General features: G+C 39.4%; 1 non-coding gene across 1 annotated transcript; it reads right to left on the bottom strand.

The window, feature by feature from the left end:
• Nucleotides 1-11,697: 11,697 nt before the first annotated feature.
• Trnat-ugu (transfer RNA threonine (anticodon UGU)) lies at nt 11,698-11,772 on the bottom strand. Its single transcript has one exon. It is a non-coding gene; the product is annotated as a tRNA-Thr (tRNA).
• Between the last annotated feature and the right edge of the window lie 232 nt (nt 11,773-12,004).

Below are 12,004 nucleotides of genomic sequence, written 5' to 3'. Positions count from 1 at the left end.
ACGTTTAACTGGCGTGGACCTCACAGTGTCAGAGCGAAGTGAACCTTCTACTGCTTCAGGGGATGTATTTATAAGGTACCGGTGCGGACTGCCGAGAAAACATCTGTTGTCTCTGTCTATTTGCATACGGCAGTAGTCTACAAACGACCGCCATCTCGGGCACATAATCTTTAATAATATAGTTACCAATTACTTCAGAAACTTCTTAATTTTTGCTGGTATGCAGATAAGCAGTTTGAAAGCACGTAGAAAGTTTCAGCTCGCTAGAATGAAAACTTTGCTTAATAGAATTTATTTAGTGGAACTAACGGTAGTTGTTACCTCTGAACCATATCTTTGCTAAGACTTATATCAGTTGCTATTTATGTTACAAGTCTTAAACTTGGTGTAGCTCTGTTATTTGATATATTTGATCATCTGGTTTAACCAAAATCCTCTATCAATAAAATTTCAAGTACTTAATCTACAACACTTAGGTAGATTTTAGTTACAAAATTAGTTTTTATTTAATTACTCAAAAACTAGAAGAGGTAGATTAACGTGGACTCTCTGTTATTATTTTTGGGGTGTACTGAAGCATAAAACAAATTTTCAAGTTTCTAAGTCCATTATTTAGCACCTCTGATTTTTCCGAAAAACATGGATTCTGGCGTTAATTTTTGTTTCATGGTTTTGGAAACCAGCATCACTTATTTATAACTTCTAACTGCACCTTCTGACCAAATTCTGGCTTCCTAGCGTCATTATTTAGCGCCTCTGATTTTTCTCTTAAAACGGCATTTTTCCGTAAACTTTTAAGTTTAGAACATCAAGACTTGGTATTTGGAACATTATTACACTAAACTATAATTTAACAAAATTTTAAACATAAATTTTGATTTTTAATTTCATACTAAATTGTGGTGCAATACTTGTGCGCTACATGCAGACGCGTTACCCGTGGCGCTACTAGCAGTGAACTGCGGTAAGTCCCGGCGCACTCGCTCGCCTCTGTATCTCACACATGATACAGCGCTTGGTTTGCTTCACCACGCTCTATTTGTGAGAGGACCAGGTAAGGAAATGACTAGTAATGGTAGTGGGTACCCTCTGCCACGACCGTACAGTGGCTTGCACAGTATCTGTGTACATGTAGAAATGCACTGTGATGTTCTTGAAACAGGCCTCTGCAGATGACAGACATTTTAGTTTTGGATTCAGAGGTGACAGGATACATGGAGAAAGTTTACTATCAAGGACATTAGTACAAGAGCTTCCATGTGCAGCTGCCTATGTACAAACAGAGATATCCGTATCTAGAATTGAGTGGTCCATTAACAAGGGGACCTTAAGGTCTCTGAAATCCAGTTCATGATGAGACATTGCATGTTAGCCGTATACCTCAAGGGTTCACTCCCATAAAAGGTAAAGCACACTTGCCAGAAGATTCTGAGAAAAGGGCTGTTATGTTTTATGCACAATTTATATGCTATGGTAGCATTGTGAAATGGCTGGGCCTTTAGTGGACTCGCTTTCCATCCAGGTAAGCTCACACCTTTGGGAAACAATTTTATTTTTTTTAATTGCTTTAAAAATTGTTCTTTTAAATAAGTTAATGACCTAAAATATTATTATCAGTTATATCACAAACAAAATCATTTGATTTATGAAATTACTGTTACAGCTAATTAACATAAAATATGAATTTTAAGTAATATTTTCATTTTAAAAAGTTGAATAATTTAAAGTGCAATTTAAGGGAGACAAATTAAAGGTTTGATTTCTATTGTCATCAAAATGTTACTAAAAATTTGATGATGACATAAGCTGTGGAGAGATTACAAATATTCTTAGTAAATTTGAGGAACCAGTTTCTACATGGAAGGTAATCTATAGCTGTTGCCCTGTTGTACATACAAATAGGCATATTGTCAGGTGTCAACACCCTCATGGAATTAATCAACCAATGGTTCCTACCTGATACAGTACGAAATATACAGTTGTACCCACCCTTATTCCTCTAGAAACTCTTAATGTGCCAGTTCATTCTTGACTTTCGTAGAGATTCGAGCAATCTCTACTGTGATGTATTACAGGAATTTTTGAAATAGTATGAATTAAAAATATCTGTTAATGAAAACATCGTGAAAGTATGAGAAGCTGCAAATGAAGTCAGTCAAGATTCATTATATAGTGAAATGTTGAAGGCAAGGTTGATAAAAAGGGTTTTGCTTCCTTTTTCAGCCACAGTCCTGTTGTACACCAACAGAAAAACATGCTTGCTAAAAATAATTTGATTACATCAGAATCTTCGCTGTCAATTTCTCGTGAAGCAATGACAAGGGGCGAAGAAAGTTATGAATGTACTATGGACACACTGTCTCTGACAAGGAACCCTTCTGAAAACTCTAAGGCTGTAGCTCATCAGATGAGGATGATTCCATTGGGGAAGGATGCAGCAAGCTAAAAAAGAAGGAATATTTATCCCCATGGGAAGAAGAAACAAAAAAAGGAGGCACTTAATTTGATAAGTACCAACAATCAATTCCTGGACATATGATCATTTTGTTGAAGCCAGAGAGAATTATTAACAAGTGACTACGCCGAATTTACAATTATGGGCTTTAGTAGGAGCACAACAATTTACAGATTTTGAATTTAAAGCTTTTGACAAGCTGAGTTCATAAATTAAAAAGTAAACATTGAATTTATCAATGAAAAGTGATGAAGCTTCTTCCAAAAAAGAAACAGCAAATATCAAAGAAACCTTGCCGTCTGAAGACAGTTTTTGAACACAAAAGTTCAAATTCATACTTAATTTCAACAAAGATGTTGTTTTCAACACTGAGGCAGATTATTGTAGAGTATTTACAAATTCATTTTGCTGTCTATTTTATCACTCTCTGGCAAAATACTCCAATTTCGGTTGTTTTCTTTTTCCAAGATACCGGTATCAGGTGGTGTACAACTGGACTCTGGCTGAAAAAGGTAGCAGAATTATTTTCATCAAAAGGAAGGAGACAAATAAAATGACACACATACCACTCAATATGATATCACTCTGTCTAGGAAAGTCTACTTGAATTATTTGTTTGTTTACAAGAAGCAACCAGTAACTTTGATCCCTGAGTTTAAAAAAAAATAGTAACCGAATATGCACAAAAATATAAAAATGTCGTAATAATGTCTTTGAAATCTGCCAAGCTAATGACGACTGTATATTGACTTTTTCAACAGTCGTTTAAAGTCTTATTTGGAAAAAGAACAGGTTCTATTAACTATTCACTCTTGGGGTGGACAAGCAAAGCCTGAATTGTATGATGAAATCTTTCAGAACGACGAGAAATCACTGACATGCACAAATAAAGTGCTTTCCCCAAAATGTACTTTTGTCCAGTCCTGAGATGTCTCTTTTTTATAGACAGGTAAAAAAATTTAATAAAGTGTGTACAAAATTGCGCTTATCTGATTGAAAAGAACTGAGAAATAAATTCCCATGAAGACTGTATAAAAATAGAAGCAACTGCCATTTGCAATTTCAATGAAATTATCCAGTATGCCTGGTATGCTTCCAGGCTATCTGATGAGAGAGAAATTTTCATGAATGTTAACAGAGTGTTTTCCAACAAACCAAAGGTAGGATCTTACCTGACTTGCCCACATGGCAAGTGAGTCCGCTACAGGCGCAGCCATTTCGCTGTGCTGCCTCAGTATATAAATTGCCTGGTACATGAGCTGCATGTAAAACTTTAGAGCTTCTTTTTTTCTTCTGGCTAGTGTGCTTTAGAACATTTATGAGTTGACACTCGTGAGCTATGCCGGCCGTGGTGGCCAAGCGGTTAAAGGCGCTCCAGTCTGGAACCGCGCGACCGCTACGGTCGCAGGTTCGAATCCTGCCTCGGGCATGGATGTGTGTGATGTCCTTAGGTTAGTTAGGTTTAAGTAGTTCTAAGTTCTAGGGGACTGATGACCTTAGAAGTTAAGTCCCATAGTGCTCAGAGCCATTTGAACCATTTTGAACTCGTGAGGTATACAACTAACGTGCAAAGTCTCATTCCAAACTGAATTTCTGAGACCATACAAACCCCTTGTAAGGTGCAGGGACTATTTTTTTTCAAGTACACAATTCCAATATTTCTACATGTTATTCGGAAAATGATCCTGCCCAACCTATAACACACATCCCAATTATTGTTGCACCAAATAGCAATTTGCAATGTTTTGATAATGGTTCCAGATAACTGATTTAAAAAGGGTTCAATCTAACATTACCTATTATGTGGACAATGGAATATACATGAATAGAACAAACTGAAGAACAAAATTTTGCATAACAGTGGCAGAAAGGAATATATTCCTGTCTCTGGTGAAATGTATCTTGTTCCAGTGAAGCAACTTAGTGACATGTAACACAGGTCCGAAGTCCACCAGCTGTTTTTATCGAACATTATTAAGAGAAACAAAACTATTTTTAATACTTCAACAAATTACCTTCATGCAATTGTCAAAACACCTGCTTATACAATCTTCTCGATAAATACAGGTCCGAAAATTCTACAAGAAGAAAAGCTACTGTTTAAAGCTAACACAGAAAAAAATGCATAATTGCTACTTCTAATTCCTTCTCTTCACATTGTCTCAGTCCAGTATTTAGAACTACATATTTCCTAATAGTTATCTTTCCTCCTCTTCTGATATTTATAGAAGTTCTAAAACATTGACACCCACTTGCGTGCCTTATTTTGTGTAAGTCGGCTCTGTTTCAGCTATTCCTATTTCTCTTCTACCTCTCATACTGATGACACTGATTGACAATGATTACATTTTACAAAGGTGTTAGGAAAATATAAATAGGTGATTAAGATTATAATATAAACACATACAAATCATTGAAAATATGCACATTTTCTTGCACATTAGTCTATTTACCAAACTATTTTTAAACACTTGATTCCAGTTTAAATAATTCTTACATTAAAATTAACTTTATTTACATGATTCTGTACTTATACCACATCTTTCCAAAACATACTTAATTTAGAGGAGGCCTTATGCCATATCTATTCTTTCAATCATTACTAATTTAATTGACAAAATTAAGTGACACACACACACACACACACACACACACACACACACACACACACACACACACTTACACACACCACCTATCTACCATTACCATTATACATAATTTACATGATTCTGTACCTTATACCGTTCTCTCCACATCAAAGTTAATGTACATGATTCTGAGCCTTATATCATTCCTCTCCCACTACTCTTACTGTCTGCTATTACTAATGTTGATATGAACTTGGTTATCTACAACTTATTTCAGTATTTACATATTATTGCACATTTTGGAGCCAACAGCTTGCGCACTATTCTCCAAACAAGAGCAAGTGTACTACTTTTAAACATACACACAAAATTGTAACAAATGTACTTTTTCACAATAGTACAGTGGTATTCACAAACACTGAATGTATTAACAACAATTACTAACATACATTTCAGCAATTTGTGTCCCACAATAATGACTAACGAGCACTTCATTGAAAGAGGAACTCTACTATTAATGCAACTGAGAAAAAATAGTTTTCGGAACACTATTTGTTTGGAAAATATAGCTAACTTTTTCAACAGATTCTGAGCAGGAAATATCTCCTCTTAAACTTAAAAATTGTACCAGCTGATCTTTTGTGACAACTGGATATTTATCTACAAGACCATGAAGATCAAGTGACAGTATCTCTGGATCCTGAATCTTTAGAAGCTTAGCCAAATTGGCAATTATGTCGAATGGCGAATCAAATTTTGACAGCTTTGGAGCAATACGAACAAAGAAGTCTTTCAACTGATTAGCTTCTTTCATGATCTTGATAGCGCATTCTCTCCGTTATTCATAAGACTTAAATGAAAGTTTCTTGTGAAGCATGGCAGAAATATACCGCTTTGTAATTAAATTGTTGCTGCTTGAACACGATTTCCACAACTAGCACAACTATTGCACGTAATGGTAGTATGACCAAATTGTTGACATTTGAAACCCTGCATGGGACTGGGAAAAAGGGCGAACTGGTTAGCGTAAGGAACTTGCCTTAATGTGGCTGGGCAGGTCTTGCATATTGAAAGCTGGAATAAATGTAGGTGTCATCTCAAGCTGCCCGTTTACTCTCTTCTTCACCCTTTGAACTTCTGTAACACCTTCGTCTGCCCATTCCAATTGTAAGACACCGATGTTCTCATCCATGAGGTCTTCACATGTTATCACCTCACGGCCGGAATTGAAGGTTTTATACAGTTCAACAATAATGTGGTATTCACCCAATGCATTTGCTTTCGAAAGTCTCTGTACTTGCTTAAAGTGGCCGTTTCAGTGAACAATGTATCATTACGGAGCCTTTTTACTGTCTTCAGACCATTGTAATACTATCTTCACCCTTCCGGATGTAGAATGGGGACACCTGAGCAAAGGTGCCCTCGGCTCTTTTAACTATCACAAAAACATTTTGACGCACTGGTGCCCTGCCACTATAACTGATTCTGCATTTCTGAGGAGTATTCTCAGGAGAAGTATCCTCACCACTTCCCTCATTGATATGGGTAGTGGTGGTCACCAGTGGCCCATGTGATCCACTGGGAGCAGTTTTTGAAGAATTAATAGGCTCTGTAGTGGTCCCACGAGCAACTGGGGAATGGATGTCCACCAAGACAGAACCCCGCTTGCCTGGATAAGCCTTGTACAACTGAAGTGTGGCAGGTTGCCCAGAGGTCGCCAACTTACGACTGTTCTGCCTCAACAGCCATGCATCCTATCAGTAAGGAACACACCTTAGGATTGAGGTTTTTTAAAAGAGTTTGTTACCATACTCGCGTCCCAGGTGGTTAAGCCAAGATCCCTGGCCCCAGTGACACTCAACATTCCACTGCCACACCGCATGGTGGACGTTGAAGCATGGCCAGAGGTTCCAGTGACAGAGAACTGGCAGCACACACCAGTCCCCAGATTGGGGAACCTGGGTTCGCCAAGCCTATACTCAGAAAATGAATGCTGAGCCCCCCTGAGCAATCAAACATCGTCATGGGTGATGAAACATGGGTTCATTACTTCGAACTGGAAACAGAACAGAATTCAATCCAGCGGCGCCACACCACTTCTCCTCAGAAGAAAAAGTTCAAAGCCGCATCCTCAGCCAGTAAAATCATGGCCACTGTCTTCTGGGACTCTGAAGGGGTTATTTTGTTTGATGTCCTCCCTCATGGTGCAACAATCAACTCTGAAGTATTCTGATACCCTCAGGAAATTAAAGAAACAATTTAAGCATATTCATTGGCACAAGGTGCGAAGAAACTTCTTCTTCTCCATGACAACGCAAGGCCTCACGCAAGTCTGCGCACCCGAAAGGACCTCACAAAACTTTATTGTACTGTTCTCCCTTATTCACCCTACAGCTTGGATCTCGCGCATTATGACTTCCATCTGTTTGGGCCAATGAGGGATGCACTCCGAAGGAAACAGCACATGGTTGGTGGGGAGGTCACTGATGCAGCAAGACGTTGACTCTGACGTCGTTCAGTAGAGTGGTACCAACACGGGTCCCCAGGTAGATGCCGTGTTTCTTGACTTCCGTAAGGCGTATGATACAGTTCCCCACAGTCGTTTAATGAACAAAGCAAGAGCATATGGACTATCAGACCAAATGTGTGATTGGATTGAAGAGTTCCTAGATAACAGAACGCAGCATGTCATTCTCAATGGAGAGAAGTCTTCCGATGTAAGAGTGATTTCAGGTGTGCAGCAGGGCATGCTATTCACAATATAACCTTGTGGATAACATCGGAAGTTCACTGAGGCTTTTTGCGGATGATGCTGTAGTATATCGAGAGGTTATAACAATGGAAAATTGTACTGAAATGCAGGAGGATCTGCAACGGATTGACGCATGGTGCAGGGAATGGCAATTGAATCCCAATGTAGACAAGTGTAATGTGCTGCGAATACACAGAAAGAAAGATCCTTTATCGTTTAGCTACAATATAGCAGGTCAGTAACTGGAAGCAGTTAATTCTATAAATTATCTGGGAGTAGGCATTAGGAGTGATTTAAAATGGAATAACCATATAAAATAAATCGTCGGTAAAGCAGATGCCAGACTGAGATTCATTGGAAGACTCCTAATGAAATGCAGTCCGAAAACAAAGGAAGTAGGTTACAGTACACTTGTTCCCCCCTGCTTGAATACTGCTCACCGGTGTAGGATCCGTACCAGCTAGGTTTGATAGAAGACATAGAGAAGATCCAACGGAGAGCAGCGCGCTTCGTTACAGGAGCATTTAGTAATCGTGAAAGCGTTACGGAGATGATAAACTCCAGTGGAAGACTCTGCAAGAGAGACGCTCAGTAGCTCGGTACGGGCTTTTGTTGAAGATTCGAGAACATACCTTCACCGAGGAGTCAAGCAGTATATTGCTCCATCCTATGTATATCTCGCGAAGAGAGCATGAGGATAAAATCAGAGACATTAGAGCCCACACAGAGGCAAACCGACAATCCTTCTTTCTACGAACAATACGAGACTGGAATAGAAGGCAGAACCGATAGAGGTATTCAAGGTACCCTCCGCCATACACCGTCAGGTGGCTTACGGAGTATGGATGTAGATGTATATGTAGGTGCAGATGGAAAACTTTAATGTGGTCTAGTGCCGTCGTAAAACCGTAACATAAGAGAAAACGTAAAAATTCCTTACTGGACGACCACTGCTCGATCAGTCCCTTACCTACTTGTCTCACGCCCTCGGTACCCAATCCACTGGGTCTTGGACTACCCTTGGTTCCCTTTGGGAGTTAGCTCTCCTCCTGATCAGAAAACCAGAAAGAAAACAACACATAACAAAGTTAAGCCTGCGATGACACTTGGCACAGAGGTGCTCAAAATGATCGTTATTTGCCGTTGCCTTTCCATATACTATGCGACATGTTGAACAAGCTGTTCAGCTGATATGCGCCCCTCTTGCTCTAAAATGAACTGGTTTACGGATTTCAACAGACTTGGTTCCAGAGTTCGATTTCACAAGGTCAGATTCTGCCTTGGCAAAAACTCTAAAGTGGCTTCTGGCTAGTACAGCTGTGGTTGCGTAACATTCAATTGAGTGACTCCTAAAATTGATGCTGACAGATGGAAGGTTGGTCCTATTATGTTACACTTACTTCCATTGATTAAAATTCTGCTTCCTTCGAGATCTACGCGTTTCGCTTCCGTAAACACTCCTTGCTCAAAACAACTTGCTACTACTATCAAATTCTCGTAGGTGGAGAAGATCCAATGCATCCCGACCCGTTGCAAGCTCAATTGTGACTCCATGATGTCCCTTGGAAAGTCTATTCCTTTCCCCTTAGCTAAAAATAACTGCACCGTGCATGTGTCCCGTATTTGTAGCTTCGCAGATTTTCCTCCAACATTCATTATTTTTAATCCAATCTCAACACCGATTGAGTGACTACTTTCATCCTTAAATTTACATTATATGAACTAGTACAATAAACACGACTTTCCTGACCCAGAACTGTCGATAACTAAAAATTTAAACAGGAAATCATACGACTCTGACATCATTCAACACAAATTTACTCTGACGCATTTACTTCTCCAGAATTTCGTTTGATTTCTCCTCCAACAACACTCCACATATGTCAGACGCTACACGTCCCTTTCCAGTGACTTGAGGACAGGGATCACCATCACCCTTCCTCCCTCTTCAAAAGGACTGCTGCCCCAGCAGGCTCACAATACTCGAAAACACATATAAAATACAATGTCCAATTACTCTACGCCAGCGCAACGATACATGCCACGAAAAAAAAAAAATTACAAATACTCTTTTCTCGATCGCAAAGCATACGATACTTCGTGCTGTACTCTTTCTTCGTGGTTTTCTCTGCGCTTAGCACCTCTCTCTTCACTCTCGCTTTCTTCCTCTTTCCTTTCTGTCACACGCCTGGAATCACATCCGGGCAACCCTTAAATGGCAGTAACTGCCCAATGTCTACTCTGTCGTCGTTCTAGTTGGCAGCTGAAGCTTAACATTAACGGGAGATGTGGTTTCAAAAATTTGGTATGGTCCTTGATACCTCATGAGGAACTTCATCGATTGTCGTTTATGCATATAGGGGCTGGACAGCATCACCCATTGCCTCACTTTATACTGCGGTAAACTTCCTTTCCGCTTTACTGCGTCTTCCTGCCTTCCCAAAGCCTTTGTATTCGCCTTTTGTACCCGTTTCCAAACATTTCGAAATGCCCTTGTGAATTGACGTACCGATTCACCAGTCCTTCCTTTCTGTAGCTTCATTAAATCAAACGGTGGCGGCATTTTTCACCCGTACACTACCTCATATGGAGACAAACCGGTATCTGTGTGAACTTTCGTATTATATGCACATACGATTTGCTTCAAATACCCGTCCCACTGACGGTGATGAGAATCCACACAAAAACTCAGCATCTTCCCGATTGTTCTGTTTACCCATTCAGTCCTTCCGTTGGCCTGTGGATGCAACGCGCTCGTCCTCAACTTCTTTACGGTCAACAATTTACACAGCACCGTCATTAAATCCGACATGAAGTTGGTCCCTTGGTCGGTAATTATTGTCTCTGGTACACCAAACTTCAAAATGCAGTTATTTACTAAGGCTTGCGCGACCTTTGCTGCCTGTTGATTTGGTATAGCCACCTCAAAGGCTCACCTAAGCTGCATTCACAGTTACACGGCCCTGCAAAACTCAACAGTTACCAGTTCATCTGTGACTGTGTAGCAAGAGGAAGCGCTCGGTCGTACATCAAGGAAGGTGAGTCATGTATTCTGTAATAGCAATATGTTTCCTGTGCTCATGCTCATGGTTCATAAGCAGCTACGATTCATTCATGTTTGAATGAAACTCTTTATGTTGTTTTATCAGGCAGTTAAACATTTTCCCCGTTTTTCTCGCAGTAGAATCGCACTATTTATGATTAGACGCTTCTTTCGTATATCTGCTTAATTTATGGACTGATTTTTTTTTCGCAGTCAATTTTTTTGATTTGAAATTCGTAGCAGTAGACAAAACTACATTATAACAATATATACATATCAAAATCTGTGGAAACTCATGCAGATGTAACTATAAGTTTCAATCGACGTAGCTGATGACAAAAGCGTCCCTAGGGAAGATACTAAAATTATCATTCTTGTTGTTAACGAGTACATAAAAAACCAGAGTTTCACTTTTGATTATTCAGAATAATATGAGCTCATTCATCTACAATGCCAGTCATACAATTTTTCTTTCTCCCAACTACATTTCATTTACTAAAATTAACAAATATAAACATACTCGTGTTTGATAATTGTAGCACCTTTATTGTTTATTTCAGTGACATTTGATATGCTATCTAAGGGGATTTGGCTGTTTGCAAATATTGTCTATAACAGACGTACCAGTTAAAATTACACATAAGATTTAAAAGTATTGAAGATGAAATCAGCTGTTTTATCCTAAATGTCATCACATTCGATAAATATCAAAGTTATACATGACGGTAGTATCTGTTCCCGAAAGAACAGTTACCGTGGATCACCATGCAGCTTTGCTAGAAACGAAATGATAATTAAATGGACACCCTAGCTGCAAACAGGCGTTGATGTACTTCATTGGGGACATGTTGAAAATGTGTGCCCCGACCGGGACTCGAACCCGGGATCTCCTGCTTACAGGGCAGACGCTCTATCCATCTGAGCCACCGCCGGCACAGAGGATAGTGCGTCTGCAGGGACTTATCCCTTGCACGCTCCCCGTGAGATCCACATTCCCAACATGTCCACACCACTACAAGTCACGCTAATTTCATTATAATCTCAGATGAATGTTTTTGATAAAAGCAAGCAGTGTTAAAGAAGCAACTTTGATGTACATGCGAAGTAGAAGCGAGATATTGATAGTATCTCTGAATTTTTTCCACTGTACTACGATCTGCTGTTTT

Source organism: Schistocerca nitens, chromosome 3 (genome assembly GCF_023898315.1).
Source record: "Schistocerca nitens isolate TAMUIC-IGC-003100 chromosome 3, iqSchNite1.1, whole genome shotgun sequence".
In the NCBI taxonomy this organism is placed as follows: Eukaryota; Metazoa; Arthropoda; class Insecta; order Orthoptera; family Acrididae; genus Schistocerca; species Schistocerca nitens.
The sequence above is the reverse complement of the archived record's forward strand: the minus strand, read 5'-3'. Positions and strand labels throughout refer to the sequence as shown.